The sequence below is a fragment of the Salmo salar genome, chromosome ssa29, assembly GCF_905237065.1.
Source record: "Salmo salar chromosome ssa29, Ssal_v3.1, whole genome shotgun sequence".
Classification (NCBI taxonomy): Eukaryota; Metazoa; Chordata; class Actinopteri; order Salmoniformes; family Salmonidae; genus Salmo; species Salmo salar.
The window spans coordinates 3,726,794-3,747,699 of record NC_059470.1 but is presented as its reverse complement, the minus strand read 5'-3'; positions in this window follow the sequence as shown (position 1 = coordinate 3,747,699).

Here is a 20,906-nt window from a genome sequence, read left to right as displayed (position 1 = left end):
CATCCTGGTCGTTGGAGGTGTTGGAGTCAAGGATTGACTGGACATGGGAGCAATTGCGGGACCACTGTGACAACCTGCCTGGGAGGCAGGTAGAGCCCGAGGGGCAGCCCCCCAAAAATATTTTGGGGGGGCACACGGGGAGTGTGGCAGAGTCAGGTTGGAGACCTGAGCCAGCTCCCCGTGCTTACAGGAGGCAAAGTAGTACTGGTCAGGCACTGTGTTATGCAGTAAAGCGCACGGTGTCCCCAGTACACGTGGAGAGCCCGGTGCGTTACATCCCAGCTCCTAACATAGAAAAAGGAACATAGAACGCCCACCCAATGTAACACCCTGGCCTAACCAAAATAAAGAACAAAAACCCCTCTCTATGGCCAGGGCGTTACAGAACCCTAGTAGCCTAATATCTCAAAGACTAGTTGATAAAATTTTCATAAGAAATAAGTGAAATGCTAATGGGAATGTGTCATAATGATGTCATTAGGCAGAGCAGGCAACAGCTGGCACACAGACAGCAGAGCTGGGGACAGATAGGCAGGGACAGACTGGAAGAGACAGGGAGTCTCAGGTAAGTTTGTTGAGTCTTTGTTTGGCAACATTATGAAAGGTTCTCTCTTTTTTAGACTTGTAAAATAGGGACATAATTGGAAAAGGCCATGGATAACCCCCACTCTCATCTTAAACTGGTGACTGAACTAAGATTTGTTTAAGGCAATGGTATTGCTGTTGTGATTAATTGTGTAGTTTTGGGTACCGGTAGTTAAGAGTATGGCAAACACCTTATTTATTTTCTAGGAGACAGACTGTGAGTCAGTGAGGGTGGTGAAAGGGAAAGAGCCAGGGAGAGAGACTTCACAGGACAGTGTCACTGCCACGGCAGGACCAGGTGTCAACCTTGTTGCCAGCAGCACCAGTATAGGGGACAGTGGCACAGCATTGTCCAGTTACCACAATTTATAGAACCGCAAACTCTTGCCAACATAGTGTTGACGTTTCAAGAGAAATGGTTTCGCGATTTCCCCTGGCTACATTATAATCCATCAATAAAAGTAGTGTTGTGTTTTCACTGTAACCAAGGGTTTTCAAGCCAGCCATCTTTTGGCCAAAGAGCGGATGCTGCCTTCATTAGCAAAGGATTTAGGAACTGGAGAAAATCCATTGAAAAATTCACAGTACATCAAAACTGCCAAACCCAACTCCACTTTGTAACTGTAACAGCACACCAGCTAAATCCAATCAGTGCCCATTTATCCAGCGCGTGGGGTAAACAGCATGAGGACGCAAGGCATTGCTTGATGAAAATTGTTAGTTCGGTGTGGCATGTAGTAAGACAGGGACAAGCCTTCAGAGGCCACACGGATGACAGTGGGAATTTATACCAGCTTTTGAAACTTAGGGCAGAAGAGGATGATCCCATTTTACTGACGTGGTTAACAGAGCGTACCACAATGTACACAGGCCCCAAAGCACAGAAGGAAATTCTGAACATCATGGACAATACAATCATTCGAGGCATTGCAGCTGAGATTTGGTCTCTTCCGATTGTACAATTTTCAGTAATTGTTGATGGTACTCAAGATGTCTCTGGTGCTGAACAGGAGAGTGTCTGCCTGCGTTATGTTGACCATGACCTTGTCCCTCACAAGGAGTTTACTGGGCTATACAGGGTGTCGGAGACAACAGGCGAGGGCCTTGCAAAAGTGGCAACTAAATGTGTTGTTGAGGCTCAATTTGCCAATGTCTATGTGCATTGTGGAGCATACTGTGTAAATCTGATTACACAGGCTGGCTGCTCAGCCTCCACTGATCCGGAATTCCCTTTCTTGGGTCTATCAGTTAGGTGTCCTCTATGGCCAGTCAGGAAATTTTAAGAGCATGTTTGAATCAATTGCCACGTCCAAAGATACACATCTGGCGACCCTGAAACCTCTATGTCCAACAAGGTGGACTGTGCGGAATACTGCTATTAGAGCTGTGGTAGGGCAGTATGAGCGGGTACTAAGCAGCCTACAGATGGCAAAAACTGCATCCAAGACAGCTTCAACTGCCAGTGGCTTATTTGAGCACTTTAGCAAAGGCAAGACTGTGTTGAGCCTCACACTTACCTCTGCTGTTCTTGGAGAGCTTGAATGCCTAAACATTTCACTACAGAAGAAAACTCAGACTGTCTCTGGTATGCAGGCTGCAGTCGAGTGTATGCGGTCATCTCTTAGGGGCAAGAGAAATGACGAAAGCTACCTTGCACTGCATGAGAAAGCAACAACATTGATTGACTCCATTGAATCCATTGAGACACACTCAAGACGATTTGCTGGCAAAGCAGTGGCTCACTATAGGGCAGAATTTTTTTAAGTGTTGGATGGTGTGGAGGTTCAGTTTGGCGACCGTTTTGACCAGGACAGTCTAAACGTCCTACAAAAGTTGGAAAGAGCGCTTCTCACGGGGAGTTGGATGAGTCTCTAGATCAGTACCCTGAGCTGAACATAGATTCTCTTTCAGTGCAGTTGCCTCTCTTTCACAACAAATACCCCTGTAGCAGCAGTGGAAAGGCAGCAAAGGTCCTCAGGAGGCTTCCAGTGGAGGTGCGGGGGTTGTTTGACCAAGTTGAGGTGCTGATCAGAATTTTGTTTGTGGTACCAGTATCTTCATGTGAGGCTGAGAAGAGTTTCAGTGCACTCCGCAGGTTAAAGACTTGGGTACGGGCTAGCATGGGCCAAGAGAGACTGAACGGCGTAGTTGTCTGTAATGTACATAAAGACAGGCTGGACAGTCTCAAGAGGGAAAATAACTGCCAGCAATTTGTTGGATCCATTGAAACCCTCAAACATATGTTTGGTTATATTGTTCAGTAGTGTGTATTGCAGTGGTTCTCAACCTTTTTGGGGTACTGGAATCCCTGCATATTTTGAGGTAAGGCAGGCAAGGTTTTGCGCGTTCCTCAGGGACCCCCAACCCCTCTATATTATATGTAAAGTTACTGGAATCCTTGTGGTACTGAATATGTTCATTTACTTTTTTGTACTTTTAGTACTACACCTGCACCTGTCAATGACAAAAGTTGTTCTGCTTCCATGAGCACATCCAATGTTAGCATCAGTAATTCTACATTTGCTGTTAGCCCAGCTAGCATGGACACTGTTAGCTGTGAATCTAATGCAGCCGAAGAGCTACTGCCGCCTTACGCGGGAAAGCACCAAACAGCAGACAGGGACGTTGGACCATCGAAGAGGCGCAATTATGATGACAACTATATTGATTTGGGGTTCACTTATATTGGGACTAGTGCCTTTCCTCAGCCACAGTGTGTTATATGAACTCCATGAAACCTTCACTCTTGTGCAGACATTTAGAAACAAAACATGCCAATTTTAAAAATAAGCCACAGGAGTTTTTTGAGGGAGAATTAAGACGACTTTTGAGTAGTAAGACAAGTATAAAAGCAACAGATACCATTAATAAGAAGGGGCTAGAAGCGTCTTATATGGTGAGCTACCGAGTGGCTAGGACAGGCAAGCCCCATAAAATTGTGGAGGACGTAATTCTTCCTGCTGCCGCGGATATGTCTGGGACAATGCTGGGGGAAAAGGCAAAAAACTATACAGACAATGGCTCCCTCAGACAACACTGTTTCACGACACATCAGTGACATGGCAGGAGATGTTTTGAAACAATTAATGCTTTGCATACAAGCCAGTGAATTCTATGCATTACACCTGGATGAGTAAACAGACGTGGCAGGCCTGGCACAGCTCCTGGTACATGTCCGTTATGTTTATGGGGGGGTCAATTAAGGAAGACATCCTCTTCTGCAAACCACTGGAAACCAGGACAACAGGCGAGGATATTTTTAAAGTACTGAACAGTTTTGTGACATCAAATGGACTTTGGTGGTCAAGATGTGTTGGTATCTGTACTGATGGCGCAAAAGCCATGACAGGGAGACATAGTGGAGTGGTAATGTGCGTGTAAGCAGTTTCTCACGACGCCACTTGGGTACACTGCAGCATCCACCGAGAGGCTCTTGCTCCGAAGGGAATGCCTGACAGCTTGAAAGACGTTTTGGACACAACAGTGAAAATTGCTAACTTTGTTAAAGCAAGGCCCCTGAACTCTCGTGTATTTTCTGCACTATGCAATGATATGGGCAGCGACCGTTTAACGCTTTTACAACATACAGAAATATTCTGGTTATCAAGGGGCAAAGTATTGACACGTTTTTTTTAATTGAGAGACGAGCGTAAATGTTTCTTTACTGACCATAATTTTCACTTGTCTGACCGCTTGGATGATGACGGGTTTCTCACATCACTGGCCTATCTAAGTGATGTTTTTTCTAGCCTGAATGATCTGAATCTAGGATTACAGGGACTCTCCGCAACTATATTCAATGTGCGGGACAAAATTGAGGCTATGATTAACCTCTCTAGGGTCGGCGGGACGAAATCGTCCCACCTACGTAACAGCCAGTGGAATCCTGTGGCGTGTTATTCAAATACCTTAGAAATGCTATTACTTCAATTTCTCAAACATATGACTATTTTACACCATTTTAAAGACAAGACTCTCGTTAATCTAACCACACTGTCCGATTGCAAAAAGGCTTTACAACGAAAGCAAAACATTAGATTATGTCAGCAGAGTACCCAGACAGAAATAATCAGACACCCATTTTTCAAGCTAGCATATAATGTCACAAAAACCCAGAAGACAGCTAAATGCAGCACTAACCTTTGATGATCTTCATCAGATGACAGCTAGGACATTATGTTATACAATACATGCATGTTTTGTTCAATCAAGTTCATATTTATATCAAAAAACAGCTTTTTACATTAGCATGTGACGTTCAGAACTAGCATACCCCCCGCAAACATCCGGTGAATTTACTAAATTACTCACGATAAACGTTCACAAAAAGCATAACAATTATTTTAAGAATTATAGATACAGAACTCCTCTATGCAATCGATATGTCCGATTTTAAAATAGCTTTTCGGTGAAAGCACATTTTGCAATATTCTAAGTAGATAGCCCGGCATCACAGGGCTAGCTATTTAGACACCCAGCAAGTTTAGCACTCACCAAAGTCAGATTTACTATAAGAAAAATGTTATTACCTTTGGTGTTCTTCGTCAGAATGCACTCCCAGGACTTCTACTTCAATAACAAATGTTGGTTTGGTCCCAAATAATCCATAGTTATATCCAAACAGCGGCGTTTTGTTCGTGCGTTCAAGACACTATCCGAAAGGGTAAAGAAGGGTGACGAGCACGACGCATTTCGTGACAAAAAAATTCTAAATATTCCATTACCGTACTTCGAAGCATGTCAACCGCTGTTTAAAATCAATTTTTATGCCATTTTTCTCGTAAAAAAGCGATAATATTCCGACCGGGAATCTGCGTTTAGGTAAAAAGACGAAAGAAAATAAAGCATGGGGTCCACTCGTGCACGTGCCTAAGCCCATTGTCCTCTGATCGGCCACTTGTCAAAAGCGCAAATGTGTTTCAGCCTGGGGCTGCCTCGATATCATTCAGCTTTTTTCCGGGCTCTGAGAGCCTATGGGAGCCATAGGAAGTGTCACGTTACAGCAAAGATCCTCAGTCTTCAATAAACAGAGACAAGAAGAACAAGATCTTGTCAGAGAGGGCACTTCCTGTAACGAATCTTCTCAAGTTTTTGCCTGCCATATGAGTTCTGTTATACTCACAGACACCATTCAAACAGTTTTAGAAACTTTAGGGTGTTTTCTATCCAAAGCCAATAATTATATGCATATTCTAGTTACTGGGCAGGAGTAGTAACCAGATTAAATCGGGTACGTTTTTTATCCGGCCGTGTCAATACTGCCCCCTACCCCCAACAGGTTAAGAAGTTGGAGCTCTTCTCTATCTGCATTAACAAGGACAACACACAGGTCTTTCCATCATTGTATGATTTTTTGTGTTTAAATTAACTCAAGCATACGGACAATGTCAAATGTGATATAGCGAAACACCTGAGTGAGTTGGGTGCGCAATTACGCAGGTACTTTCTCGAAACGGATGACACAAACAACTGTATTCATTATCCCTTTCATGCCCTCCCTCCAGTCCACTTACCGATATCTGAACAAGAGAGCCTCATCGAAATTGCAACAAGCGGTTCTGTGAAAATTTTATTTTATTAGAAGCCACTGCCAGATTTCTGGATTGGGCTGCGCTCAGAGTACCCTGCATTGGCAAATCTCGCTGTTAAGACACTGATGCCCTTTGCAACCACGTACATATGTGAGAGTGGATTCTCGGCCCTCACTAGCATGAAAACTAAATACAGGCACAGAATGTGTGTGGAAAAAGACTGAAAAGTGCATCCCTTCAAGCACACCCTTCTCATTAACCTGTTGGGGCTAGGGGGCAGTATTTTCACGGCTGGAAAAAAAACGTACCCGATTTAATCTGGTTACTAATCCTACCCAGTAATGAGAATATGCATATACTTATTATATATGGATAGAAAACACCCTAAAGTTTCTAAAACTGTTTGAATGGTGTCTGTGAGTATAACAGAACTCATTTGGCAGGCAAAACCCTGAGACATTTTCTGAAAGGAAGTGGATACCTGATGTGTTGAATTACCTTTAAGCCTATGCCATTGAAACACACAGGGGCTGATTAATGTTTTGGCACTTCCTATTGCTTCCACTAGATGTCACCAGCCTTTACAAAGTGTTTTGAGTCTTCTACTATGAGATCTGACCGAACAAGAGCCTTGGAACGGTGATGGACGATTAGACTCTGGCGCGCGAGGTCATGTTGGGTACCCTCGTTCCAATACGTTTTAAAAGAGAATGCATTCGTCCACCTTGAATATTATTCATGTTCTGGTTAAAAAAGGCACTAATGATTTATGCTATACGTTTGACATGTTTGAACGAACGTAAATATATTTTTTCCCCTCGTTCATGAAGTGAAGTCCGGCGGGCTTAGATCATGTGCTAACAACACAGAGCTTTTTGGACATAAATGATGAGCTTTTTTGAACAAAACTACATTCGTTATGGACCTGAGATTCCTGGAAGTGACATCTGATGAAGAGAATCAAAGATAATGGATTATTTACATAGTATTTTCGATTTTAGATCTCTCCAACATGGCCGTTTGTCTGTATCGCAAAGCGTATTTTTCTGGGCGCAGTGCTCAGATTATTGCAAAGTGTGATTTCCCAGTAAGGTTATTTTTAAATCTGGCAAGTCGATTGCGTTCAAGAGATGTAAATCTATAATTCTTTAAATGACAATATAATATTTTACCAATGTTTTCTAATTTTAATTATTTAATTTGTGGTGCTGACTTGACAGCCGGTTATTGAAGGGAAACGATTTCCTGAACATCAACGCCATAGTAAAACGCTGTTTTTGGATATAAATATGAACTTGATAGAACTAAAAATGCATGCATTGTCTACTATAATGTCCTAGGAGTGTCATCTGATGGAGATTGTCAAAGGTTAGTGCATCATTTTAGCTGGTTTTATGGTTTTGGTGACGCCTGTCTTTGAATTGACAAAACATTACACACAGCTATTGTCAATGTACTCTCCTAACATAATCTAACTTTATGCTTTCGCCGTAAAACCTTTTTGAAATCGGACAACGTGGTTAGATTAAGGAGATGTTTATCTTTCAAAGGGTGTAAGATAGTATGTTTGAAAAATTTGAATTTTGACATTTATTTGGTTTCAAATTTGCCGCTCTTGAAATGCACCTGCTGTTGATAGGGTGCACCACGGGTGGCACGCTAGCGTCCCACATAGCCCCAAGAGGTTTTAACAGGTGTGCCTTGTTAAAAGTTCAATTGTGGATTTTCTTTCCTTCTTAATGCGTTATTTTGGCAAGAACAGCTCAAATAAGCAAAGAGAAATGACAGTCCATCATTACTTTAAGACATGAAGATCAGTCAATACGGAACATTTCAAGAACTTTGAACGTTTCTTTAAGTGGTCGCAAAAACAATCAAGGGCTATGATGAAACTGGCTCTCATGAGGACCATTACAGGAAAGGAAGACCTGGCGTTACCTCTGCTGCAGAGGATAAGTTCATTAGAATTACCAGCCTCAGAAATTGCAGCCCAAATAAATGCTTCACAGATTTCATGCAGACACATCTCAACATTAACTTTTCAGAGGAGACTGAGTGAATCAGGCATTCATGGTCGAATTGCTGCAAAAAAACAACTACTAAAGGACACCAATAAAAAGAAGAGACTTGCTTGGGCCAAGAAATGTGAACAATGGACATTAGACTGGTGGAAATCTGTCCTTTAGTCTGATGAGTCCAAATTTGAGACTTTTGGTTCCAACCGCTGTGTCTTTCAGAGACCCAGAGTAGGTGAACGGATGATCTCAACATGTGTGCTTCCCACCATGAAGCATGGAGGAGGAGGTGTGATCAATCAATCAATCAATCAAATGTATTTATAAAGCCCTTTTTATATCAGCCGATGTCACAATGTGCTACACAGAAACCCATCCTAAAACCCCAAACAGCAAGCAATGCAGATGTAGAAGGACGGTGTCTCGGAAAAACTCTCTAGAAAGGCGGGAACCTAGGAAGAAACCTAGAGAGGAACCAGGCTCTGAGTTGTGGCCAGTCCTCTTCTGGCTGTGCCGGTTGGAGATTATAACAGTACTTGGCCAAGATGTTCAAACGTTCATAGATGACCAGCAGATAATAATAATCGCAGTGGTTGTAGAGGTTGCAATAAGTCAGCACCTCAGGAGTAAATGTCAGTTGGTTTTTCATAGCAAAGCATTCAGTTAGAGACAGCAAGTGCGATAGAAAGAGAGAGTAGAAAAACAGCAGATCCGGGACAAGGTAGGACGTCCGGTGAACAGCTCAGGTTCCATAGCAGCAGGCAGACCAGTTGAAACTGGAGCAGCAGCACGACCACGTGGACTGGGGACAGCAAGAAGTCATCAGGCCAGGTAGTCATGAGGCATGGTCCAAGGGCTCAGGTACTCTGGGAGGGGAGGGAGAGGGAGAGGGAAAGAGAGAGAATTAGAGGGAGCATACTTAAATTCACACAGGGCACCGGCTAAGACAGGAGAAATGCTCCAGATATAACAGACTGACCCTAGCCCCTTGACACATAAACTATTGCAGCATAAATACTGGAGGCTGAGACAGGAGGGGTCGGGAGACACTGTGGTCCCGTCCGACGATACCCCCGGACAGGGCCAACCGGGCAGGATATAACCCCACCCACCTTGCCAAAGCACAGCCCCTAGAGGGATATATTCAAACCACCAACTTACTACCGCCCACCTTGGCTGAGTATAGCCCACAAAGATCTCCCCCACGGCACAAACCCCCACAGCACAAACACAAGGGGGGCGCCAACCCGGACAGGAAGATCACGTCAGTGACTCAACCCACTCATGTGACACACCCCTCCTAGGGACGGTATGGAAGAGCACCAGTATGCCAGTGACTCAGCCCCGTAATAGGGTTAGAGGCAGAGAATCCCAGTGGAGAGAGCGGAACCGGCCAGGCAGAGACAGCAAGGGCGGTTCGTCGCTCCAGTGACTTTCCTTTCAACTTCACACCCCCCTGGGCCAGACTACACTCAATCATACAACCTACTGAAGAGATGAGTCTTTAATAAAGACTTAAAGGTCGAGACCGAGTCTGCGTCTCTCACGTGGATAGGCAGACCATTCCATAAAAATGGAGCTCTATAGGAGAAAGCCCTGCCTCCAGTTGTTTGCTAAGAAATTCTAGGGTCAATAAGGAGGCCTGCGTCTTGTGACCATAGCGTACGTGTAGGTATGTATGGCAGGACCAAATCGGAGAGATAGGTAGGAGCAAGCCCATGTAATGCTTTGTCGGTCAGCAGTAAAACCTTGAAATCAGCCCTAGCCTTTACAGGAAGCCAGTATAGAGAGGCTAGCACTGGAGTAATATGATCAAATTGTTTTATTCTAGTCAAGATTCTAGCAGCCGTGTTTAGCACTAACTGAAGTTTATTTAGTGCTTTATTCGGGTATCAGGAAAGTAGAGCATTGCAGTAATATAATCTAGAAGTGACAAAAGCATGGATTAACTTTTCTGCCACATTTTTTGGACAGAAAGTTTCTGGTTTTTGCAATGTTACATAGATGGAAAAAAAGCTGTCCTTGAAATAGTCTTGATATGTTCATCAAAAGAGAGATTAACACCGTCCAGAGTAACACCGAGGTCCTTCACAGTTTTATTTGAGACGACTGTACAACCATCAAGATTAACCGTCAGATCCAACATAAGAGCTCTTTGTTTCTTGGGACCTAGAACTAGCATCTCTGTTTTGTCCGAGTTTAAAAGTAAAATATTGACAGAAGAATTTGTATGTTTAAGATAATGACTAAAGTATTCCACCCTGAAACCATATAATTGTATGAAATGTGTTAGAGTCATAATCCAATAATGTGTGTGACTAGACTTTTTAAGACTAGGCCATTGTGTTACTATTTCGCAATATGAGCAGGGTATAATTGAGACATTCAAGGACAACTGAACTGTCGACTTGGGATAATGGTGAAACTAATAACTGGAAAGAGGCCTCCCCACCCTAGGGAGGAGAAAAACTGTTAGAAACGGCTAGGCTTGCAGAAGATAATGAAACATGTTGCCGAAGTGTGATTAAACAATGTATGTGAACTGTGGAAAAATACAGCCCACCTAAAGCGAGGTGGAGTTTCTACTGATGTGAGTTCTTTTGTGTGTGTGCTATAAAAAGACTGTGTTGTCATTTGGAAGACAGAGCACTCTCTGAATAAAGAATTGATCTATTGCAGGCTGTGACTGTCTATTTCTTTGAACTGGAGCTTTACAACCTTCAGGAATTAGACAGAGCTTTTGTAGTAGTTGAATTCAACCATTGAGATAGCAAATTCTCGTGACAAATATTTGCCGCCATCCATTTCCTTATGTCTGAAACACAGGCTTCCAGGGAGGGCAAAATTGGGGCTTCACCATGTTTCATCGAAATGTACAGCTGTGTATCGTCCGCATAGCAGTGAAAGTTAACATTATGTTTCCAAATGACATCACCAAGAGGTAAAACATATAGTGAAAACAATAGTGGTCCTAAAACAGAACCTTGAGGAACCCCCGAAACTCCACAGAGACAAACTGATATATTTCCGACAGATAAGATCTAAACCAGGCCAGAACTTGTCCGTGTAGACCAATTTGGGTTTCCAATCTGTCCAAGAGAATGTGGTGATCTGTCACGTTCGCTATCTTCAAACTCCCTGTCGTAAATCAACCAAGGCGCAGCGTGCCTGTAATTCCACATCCTTTATTGAGGTGAAACCGAACAAAACAATAAACAGGTAAACAGAAAGGAACGTGACGCAACTGAGGCGCACACGAAATACACACAGAAATAATAATTACCAACAAATACAGGTGGGGAAAAGGCTGCCTAAGTATGATTCCCAATCAGAGACAACGATAGACAGCTGCCTCTGATTAGGAACCATACTCGGCCAAAACAAAGAAATACACAACATAGAATGCCCACCCCACATCACACCCTGACCTAACCAAAATAGAGGAAATAAAACCTCTCGCTAAGGTCAGGGTGTGACATGATCAGTGGTGTGAAAAGCAGCACTAAGGTCTAGGAGCACGAGGACAGATGCAGAGCCTTGATTTGATGCCATTAAAAGGTAATTTACCACCTTCACGAATGCAGTCTCAGTGCTATGATGGGGTCAAGCGAGGCTTTATTACTGCCACTTTTAGTGAGTTTGGTACACATCCGGTGGATAGAGAGCCATTTATTATGTTCAACATAGGAGGGCCAACCACAGGAAGCAGCTCTTTCAGTAGTTTAGTTGGAATAGGGTCCAGTATGCAGCTTGAAGGCTCTTGAGGATACCGTAGGATAGGGGGCGCCACAGCGCATTTTGAAAAAAAATCGTTCCCATTTTCAACGGCCTACTAATCAAACTCAGAAGCTAGGGCATGCATATACTTATTATATATGGATAGAAAACACTCTAAAGTTTCTAAAACTGTTTGAATGGTGTCTGTGAGTATAACAGAACTCAAATGGCAGTCAAAACCCAGAGACCGATTGAAACAGGAAGTGGAATTCTGAATTGTGGACTCGACTTCTCATCTTTCCCTATAAATAACACCGTTAACCATGGTTCAGTGAGCACTTCCTATTGCTTCCACTAGATGTCGCCAGTCTTTTCACAGTGGTTTGAGCCTTATAGAGTCAAAACTCAGTGAATGAGACGAGTTGGAAATTGGTCACAGGGGATGGGCCATCACCATTATGACGCCGGCGGCATGTCTGCCCCCACCTTTGGAAACGGTTTTAAAGGCCATGAAATCATCCCCCTCGAATCTTATTGGCTCTCTTGGTGTTACAGGCCCTGAAGATTAATGTTTTACAACGTTTGACATGTTTGAACGAACCTACATGCGGGAGAATCGCATTTTATCCGGAACTTCAGCCCTGCGCTTGGAGAGAGCCATAGGACGCGCTACCAACAGCAGGCTAATGGAACGTGAAGTATGGACTTTTTGACCGAAAATACATCTGTTGTGGACCTGGGATGCTTTCTGATGAAGACAACAAAAGGTAGGCGATTATTGACAATATTATACAAGATGAGATGTGACATGCGATTGTTTCCAAGATGGCGCCGAGCTCTGTATATTAGCTCATTTTCTGAGTATCGCATCTCCTTTTATCGCAAAGTGTGATTACCCAGTAAAGTTAATTTAAAATCTGGTATGACAGGTGTTCTCAAGAGATATTCATCTATAAATGTTAGATTGACAATATAAATTAAAAAAATCGTTATAGGATAGTAATTTAGGGAAATGTAGCATTGTTTACCGGGACGCATTTGAGGGGAAATTATTTAGTCAACCTCAGACAGAGATGTAAAATGCTGTTTTTATATATAAATATGACCTTTATTGAACAAAAGAATGCATGCATTGTATAACATGATGTCCTAGGGGTGCCATCTGATGAAGTTTGTAAAAGGTTAGTGCTGCATTTAGCTGTTTTTTGATTATATGTGATGCAAGTGGTTGGTCGGAAAATGGCTATGAAGCTGCTTTTTACGATGGACTCATCTAACATAATCTAATGATTTGCTTTTCCTGTAAAACCTTTTTGAAATCGGACGACGTGGGTCGATTCAGGAGAGGTGTATCTATAAAAAAATATATATATATTATTTTTTTTTTTTCAAAATTATGAATTTTTTTTAATGCTAATTGGCGATATGATTTTTCGCTGGATTTTGATCCCGGTGACGGGATGAGACGCTGAAGAATTAAAGGCCATGACTATTTTCCTGAATGTGTCAAGAGATATAGGATTAAAAACTTGAGTGTCTCCCTTGATCCTAGGTCCTGGCAGAGTTGTGCAGACTCAGGACAACTGAACTTTGGAAAAATAGGCAGATTTACAGAGGAATGCGTAATTTGCTTTCTAATGATCATGATCTTTTCGTCAAAGAAGTTTATAATGAATTTATCACTGCTGAAGTGAAAGCCATCCTCTCCTGGGAATGCTGCTTTTTAGTTAGCCTTGCGACAGTATCAAAAATACATTTTGGATTGTTCTTATTCTCCTCAGTTAAGTTGAAAAATAGGATGATGGAGAAGCCGTAAGGGCTTCGATATTGCACGGTACTATCTTTCCAAGCTAGTCGGAAGACTTTCAGTTTGATGGAGCTCCATTTCCATTCCAATTTTCTGGAAGCTTGCTTCAGGGCTCGGGTATTTGCTGTATACCAGGGAGCTAGTCTCTTATGACAAATGTTTTTTTGTTTTTAGGGGTGCGACTGCATCTAGGGTATTACGCTATTTTAAATTTAGTTCCTCAGTTAGGTGGTTAACCGATTTTTTTGTACTCTGACATCCTTGGGTAGGCAGAGGGCGTCTGGAAGGGCATCTAGGAATATTTGGGTTGTCCGAGAATTTATAGCATGGCTTTTGATGATCCTTGGTTGGGGTCTAAGCAGATTATTTGTTGTGATTGCAAATGTAATAAAATGGTGGTCCGATAGTCCAGAATTATGAAGAAAAACATTAAAATCCATATTATTTATTCCACGGGACAAAACTAGGTCCAGAGTATGACTGTGGCAGTGAATAGGTCCGGAGACATGGAGACAAAACCCACTGAGTCGATGATGGCGCCGAAAGCCTTTTGGAGTGGATCTGTGGACTTTTCCATGGGAATATTAAAGTCACCAAAAATGTGAATATTAAGTCAAATAGGAATTCAGGGAACTCAGTGAGGAACACTGTATACGGCCCAGGAGGCCTGTAAACAAATAAAATAAAATCTAATTTTATTTGTCACAAAAACATGGTTAGCAGATGTTAATGCGAGTGTAGCGAAATGCTTGTGCTTCTACTTCCGACCATGCAGTAATATCTAACAAGTAATCTAACAATTTCACAACAACTACCTTATAAACACACAAGTGTAAAGGAATGATTAAGAATATGTACATAAAAATATATGAATGAGCGATGGCCGAACGGCATAGGCAAGATGCAGTAGATGGTATAGAGTACAGTATATACATATGAGATGAGTAATGTAGAGTATGTAAAGATTATATAAAGTGGCATTGTTTAAAGTGGCTAGTGATACATTTATTACATCAATTTTTCATTATTAAAGTGGCTAGAGATGAGTCAGTATGTTGGCAGCAGCCACTCAATGTTAGTGATGGCTGTTTAACAGTCTGATGGCCTTGAAATAGAAGCTGTTTTTGACCTCGCCTTCTGGATGATAGAGGGGTGAACAGGCAGTGGCTCGGGTGGTTGTTGTCCTTGATGATCTTTTTGACCTCCCTGTGACATCGGGTGGTGTAGGTGTCCTGGAGGGCAAGTAGTTTGCCCCCGGTGATGCGTTGTGCAGACCTCACTACCCTCTGGAGAGCCTTACGATTGTGGGCGGAGCAGTTGCCATACCAGGCGGTGATACAGCCCGACAGGATGCTCTCGATTGTGCATCTGTAAAAGTTTGTGAGTGTTTTTGGTGACAAGCCAAATTTCTTCAGCCTTCTTCGCCACGCTGTCTGTGTGGGTGGAACATTTCAGTTTGTCTGTGATGTGTACACCGAGGAACTTAAAACTTTCCACCTTCTCCACTACTGTCCCGTCAATGTGGATAGGGTACAGTAGCTATAAAAAAGTGATTGAGTAAGCTGCATAGATTTCACGACTAGAAGCAGTGATTTGTTTTTGGGGGGGTAAATTGAAATTTGCTATAGTAAATCTTAGCAACACCTCCACCTTTGCGGGATGCATGGGGGATATGGTTACTAGTGTAACCAGGAGGAGAGGCCTCATTTAACACAGTAAATTCATCAGGCTTAAGCCATGTTTCAGTCAGGCCAATCACATCAAGATTATGATCAGTGATTAGTTAATTGACTATGAAAGGAAGTGAGGGATCTAACATTAAGTAGCCCAATTTTGAGATGTGAAATATCACAATCTCTTTCAATAATGACAGGAATGGAGGAGGTCTTTATTCCAGTGAGATTGCTAAAGTGAACACCGCCATGTTTAGTTTTGCCCAACCTAGATCGAGGCACAGACACGGTCTCAATGGGAATAGCTGAGCTGACTACACTGACTGTGCTGGTGGCAGACTCCACTAAGCTGGCAGGCTGGCCAACAGCCTATCTCTTTGTGGATGTGTATTGCTGGTGACACTGTCAGTGATTTATTTAGAATTCAAGGCACACTTAACCTGCATGGCTACCACACCATTCTGAAGCGATACGCCATCCCATCTGGTTTGCGATTATTTGGACTATCATTTGTTTTTCAACAGGACAATGACCCAAAACACACCTTGAGGCTTTGTAAGGGCTATTTGACCAAGGAGAGTGATGGAGGGTTTCATCAGATGACCTGGCCTCCACAATCAACCCAATTGAGATGGTTTTGGATGAGTTGGACCGCAGAGTGAAGGAAGAGCAGCCAACAAGTGCTAAGCATATGTGGGAACTCCTTCAAGACTGGTGGAAAGGCATTCCAGGTGAAGCTGGTTGAGAGAATGCCTAGAGTGTGCAAAGCTGTCATCAAGGCACAGGGTGACTACTTTGAAGAATCTAAAATCTAAAATATATTTACACTTGTTTAACACTTTTTTGGGGTTACTATATGATTCCATATGTGTTATTTTATGGTTTTGATGTCTTCACTATTATTCTACAATGTAGAAACTTAAACAAATTTTAAAAAAAAACTGGAATGAGAAGGGGTGTCCTTTGGCAGCGATTACAGCCTCAAGTCTTCTTGGGTATGACGCTACAAGCTTGGCACACCTGTGTTAGGGGAGTTTCTCTCATTCTTCTCTGCAGATCCTCTCAAGCTCAGTGAGGTTGGATGGGGAGCGTTGCTGCACAGCTATTTTCAGGTCTCTCCAGAGATGTTCGATCACGTTCAAGTCCGGGCTCTGGCTGGGCCATTCATGGATATTCAGACACGTGTCCCGAAGCCACTCCTGCGTTGTCTTGGCCATGTGCTTAGGGTTGTTGTCCTGTTGCAAGATGAACCTTCGCCCCTTTCTGAGGTCCTGAGCGCTCTGGAGCAGGTTTTCATCAAGGATCTCTCTGTACTTTGCTCCGTTCATCTTTGCCTCAATCCTGACTAGTCTCCCAGTCCATGCCGCTGAAAAACATCCCCACAGCATGATGCTGCCACCACCATGCTTCACCGTAGGGATGGTGTCAGGTTTCCTCCAGACATGACGCTTGGCATTCAGGCCAAAGAGTTCAATCTTGGTTTCATCAGACCAGAGAATCTTGTTTCTCATGGTTTGAGAGTCTTTAGGTGGCTTTTGGCAAACTCCAAGCAGGCTGTCATGAGGAGTGGCTTCCGTCTTGCCACTCTACCATAAAGGCCTGATTGGTGGAGTGCTGCAGAGAAAGTTGTCCTTCTGGAAGTTTCTCAAATTTCCACAGAGTAAGTCTAGAGCTCTGTCAGAGTGACCATCGGGTTCTTGGTCACCTCCCTGACCAAGGCCCTTCTCCCCCGATTGCTCAGTTTGACCGGGCGGCCAGCTCTAGGAAGTCTTGGTGGTTCCAAACATCTTCCATTTAAGAACGATGGAGGCCAAGGTGTCCTTGGGGACCTTCAATGCTGCAGGAATGTTTTGGTAGCCTTCCCCAGATCTGTGCCTCGACACGATCCTGTCTCGGAGCTCTTCGGACAATTCCTTTGACATGGCTTGGTTTTTGCTCTGACATACACTGTCAACTGCTTGACCTTAAATAGACAGGTGTGCGCCTTTCCGAATCATGTCCAATCAATTGAATTTACCACAGGTGGACTCCAATCAAGTTGTAGAAACATCTCAAGGATGATCAATGGAAACAGGATGAACCTGAGCTCAATTTAGAGTCTCATAGCAAAGGGTCTGAATACTTATTTTTTAGAAAATATTTATAAAAGCCTGTTTTCACTTTGTCATTATGGGGTATTGTGTGTAGATTGCTGAGGATCTTTATTTATTTAATCCCTTTTAGAATATAGCTGTAATGTAACAAAATGTGGAAGAAATAAAGGGGTCTGAATACTTTCCGAACGCACTGTAAGCTTCAGTAACAAAAGAACACCATGGTTGTAATAACACTTGGTTGGTTGTAATAACACTACTGCACTGTTGGAGCTAGGAACACAAGCATTTCGCTACACCTGCAATAACATCGGCTAAATGTGTGTATGTGACCAATAAAATGTGATTTGATTTTATTTGTTTTTTAAACAGGTAGTTTGTAAATGTGTAGAATGTGTTTGTTTTGGGTCCACATTGGTAAGTTAACTTATTCAAATTAGTCAGTCACAGAGGATTTTCTTCTGAATAACTGGTCAGGGCATAACATCAGTTTCAGGAAACTTTTATGTAAGGCTTGATTACACCTGTAGTGACTACTTCTATCCATCATGCCCATTGTTGCTTATCCATTGTTTACTAGATATATCAATGTAATTACACCCAACACAATGTTGAAAAACAGAATGATTCCCACCACTAGATCACAAAACTAGAGGTGAGCTAGACGTGATCCCAATGCTGCCACCAATGTAGCGGAAGAAAGTGAAAGCTACAACAGGGACTCTAACCAGGGCTCATACTTGGCAAAGTGAGCTCTCACTGCCATTGCCATTACCATGAAAGCATAGTAGGCCATGAAAGCCTAGTAGGGCTCTGGGCAGAGGCAGTAGGCCTAATATGCCTTGTTACAATAGCCTGATTGACGCGACCATAATAATAATCATGAAACGGCCTTGGAAGTGCCATAAGTGTAAGCCAACATAAATCTTTATTTTCAATTAACCTGTTTAACTGCATTGATATGGCTTAATTGATCATAGTCCAGACTCGTTATAGTTGCAAATACCATGTAGTAGCACCGGCGGAATTTAAACCAAACAGATTTTATTGGCAGGTCTTCTGTTCCCCACATTTGTTGATGAATTAATTCCCCATCATGAAAATGTATCCCCATTCCCCAATCAAATACCTTCATCGATACCACAAAAGAAAATAAGAAAAATACAGCTTTTTACTTCAATCTGGCAACCCTCGTAAAATCTGACAAAAACAAGCATAGAAAACAGCATTGACATTAATACAAAATAAAAAAAACATGAGGCTCCTATTATAAGTATTTCTGTGACAACTTGGTTGATTATCAATATTGGGTTGTTAACGTGTTTGTTTTTTTATATAAATAAATGTGGGAGACAAATAAAGGCAGTGTAGAACACCATTGCTCGAAATGCATTGCTCCAATAACTTTCAAAAGATCGTTCCGAAGTTTGATCCCAAAAAATGTATTTTCCTATGAATGAAGTAGCACAAAAATGTGTGTATTTTCCTATGAATTAAGTTACACATATTATTTTTTTTCACACAAATGCGCACAAAAACGCAAGGAATCTGCTGAAATACTTTTTGCACATATTTGCATAAATTGAGTGTGAGATTGAATTGGCATTGTATATTCCCATGGCCCCCATAGCCACAGGAAATAGGGGTGCTCAGGGTGCTGCAGCAATCAAAAATAGATATTAGACACTATTAAAACATTTGCATGGAGAAAAGCACCAGGAATGTACGGCTTTCCCATAGAATTCTATTTAACATTTTGGGACAAAGTAGCACCCATATTTACAGAAATGACAACCCACATGTCACTGAATTCAGTGCCTCCTAGTTCCATTTATCAAACAGTTACTTGAGTTATATTAAAACCAGGAAAATCTGGAGTGCCCTGCTGATTACAGACCCATAAGTTTAGTGATTTGTGACAAAATAATCACAAATCTCTTTAGAAATAGAATGGCAAAAGTCTTACCAGACTTGATACATATCAATGAAACAGGGTTTATTAAAAATAGACACTTACAAATACAAGAACATGTTTCAGTTTAATACGATATGCTAAAGAACTAGATATAGATTTATCAATAATGACCGTTGATGCCGATATTATGTCTTGAATGACCTTTTCTATTCAAAACTTTGGAAGCTTTCAACTTTCCAGCTAAAATAATACATAGAAATGTTATGAAGCAAAAATATACACAAATAATATATTATTTGATGAAACTGCTTTAGAAAGTGGCACAAGACAGGAATGTCTTCTCTCCCCCCTCCTGTTTGCGCGGGCAATTGAACCGCTTACAGAAAGAATTAGACAGGACCCATACAAATGTAACAGGTATCAGTATTGGTAAACATTCATATAAACTAAACATATTTGCAGATTAATTTTTATTTTTAACGTCTATTTAACTAGGCAAGTCAGTTAAGAACAAATTCTTATTTACAGTGGGTTAACTGCCTTGCTCAGGGGCAGAAAGACAGATTTTTACCTTGTCAGCTCAGGGATTCAATCCAGCAACCTTTCGGTTACTGGACCAACACTCTAACAACTAGGCTACCTGCCGCACCAAAATCTCCTGATATACCTGAACAATATTGAAAACTTAATGCCCCTCTTGCTAAAAATATTTTCAGAATACTGTAAAATCTCAGGATATAAGGGCCTCCTGATATAAGGGCCTCCCATCGCAGTGCTAGCTGTGCCACTACGGATTCTGGGTTTGAGTCCAGGCTCTGTCGCAGCCGTCCGGGGCGGTGCACAATTGGCCCAGCGTCGTCTGGGTTAGGGGAGGGTTTGGCCGACAGGGGTGTCATTGTCCCATTGCACACTAGTGACTCCTGTGGCGGGCCTGGTGCAGTGTACAGTGTTTCCAAAATCATTCCAAAATCATGGGCATTAATATGGAGTTGGTCTCCCCTTTAATGCTACAACAGCCTCCACTCTTCTGGGAAGTCTTTCCCAGAAGAGGTGTGGAACATGCTGCGGGCACTTGCTTCCATTAAGCTACAAGAGCATTAGTGAGGTTGGGCGATTAGTTCTGGCTCGCAGTCGACGTTCCAATTCATCCCAAAGGTGTTCGATGGGGTTGAGGTCAGGGCTCTGTGCAGGCCAGTCAATTTCTTCCACACCGATCTCGATAAACCATTTCTTTATGGACCTCGTTTTGTGTACGGGGGTATTGTTATTCTGTAACAGGAAAGGGCCTTCCACAAACTGTTGCCAAAAGGTTGGAAACACAGAATAGTCTACAATGTCATTGTATGCTGTAGAGTTAAGATTTCCCTTCACTGGAACTAAGGGGCCTAGCCCGAACCATGAAAAACAGGCCCAGACCATTATTCATCCTCCACCAAATGTGTAATATAAAGAGGAAGGAACACTCACTTCTCTACCACATTATGTATGATTGTTCATAACCTCTGCAGGCTCAGCTATTTCACCCTCTTTCAGGTTGGAAGAGGTGGATTCAGTGCATTTATTGCTGATT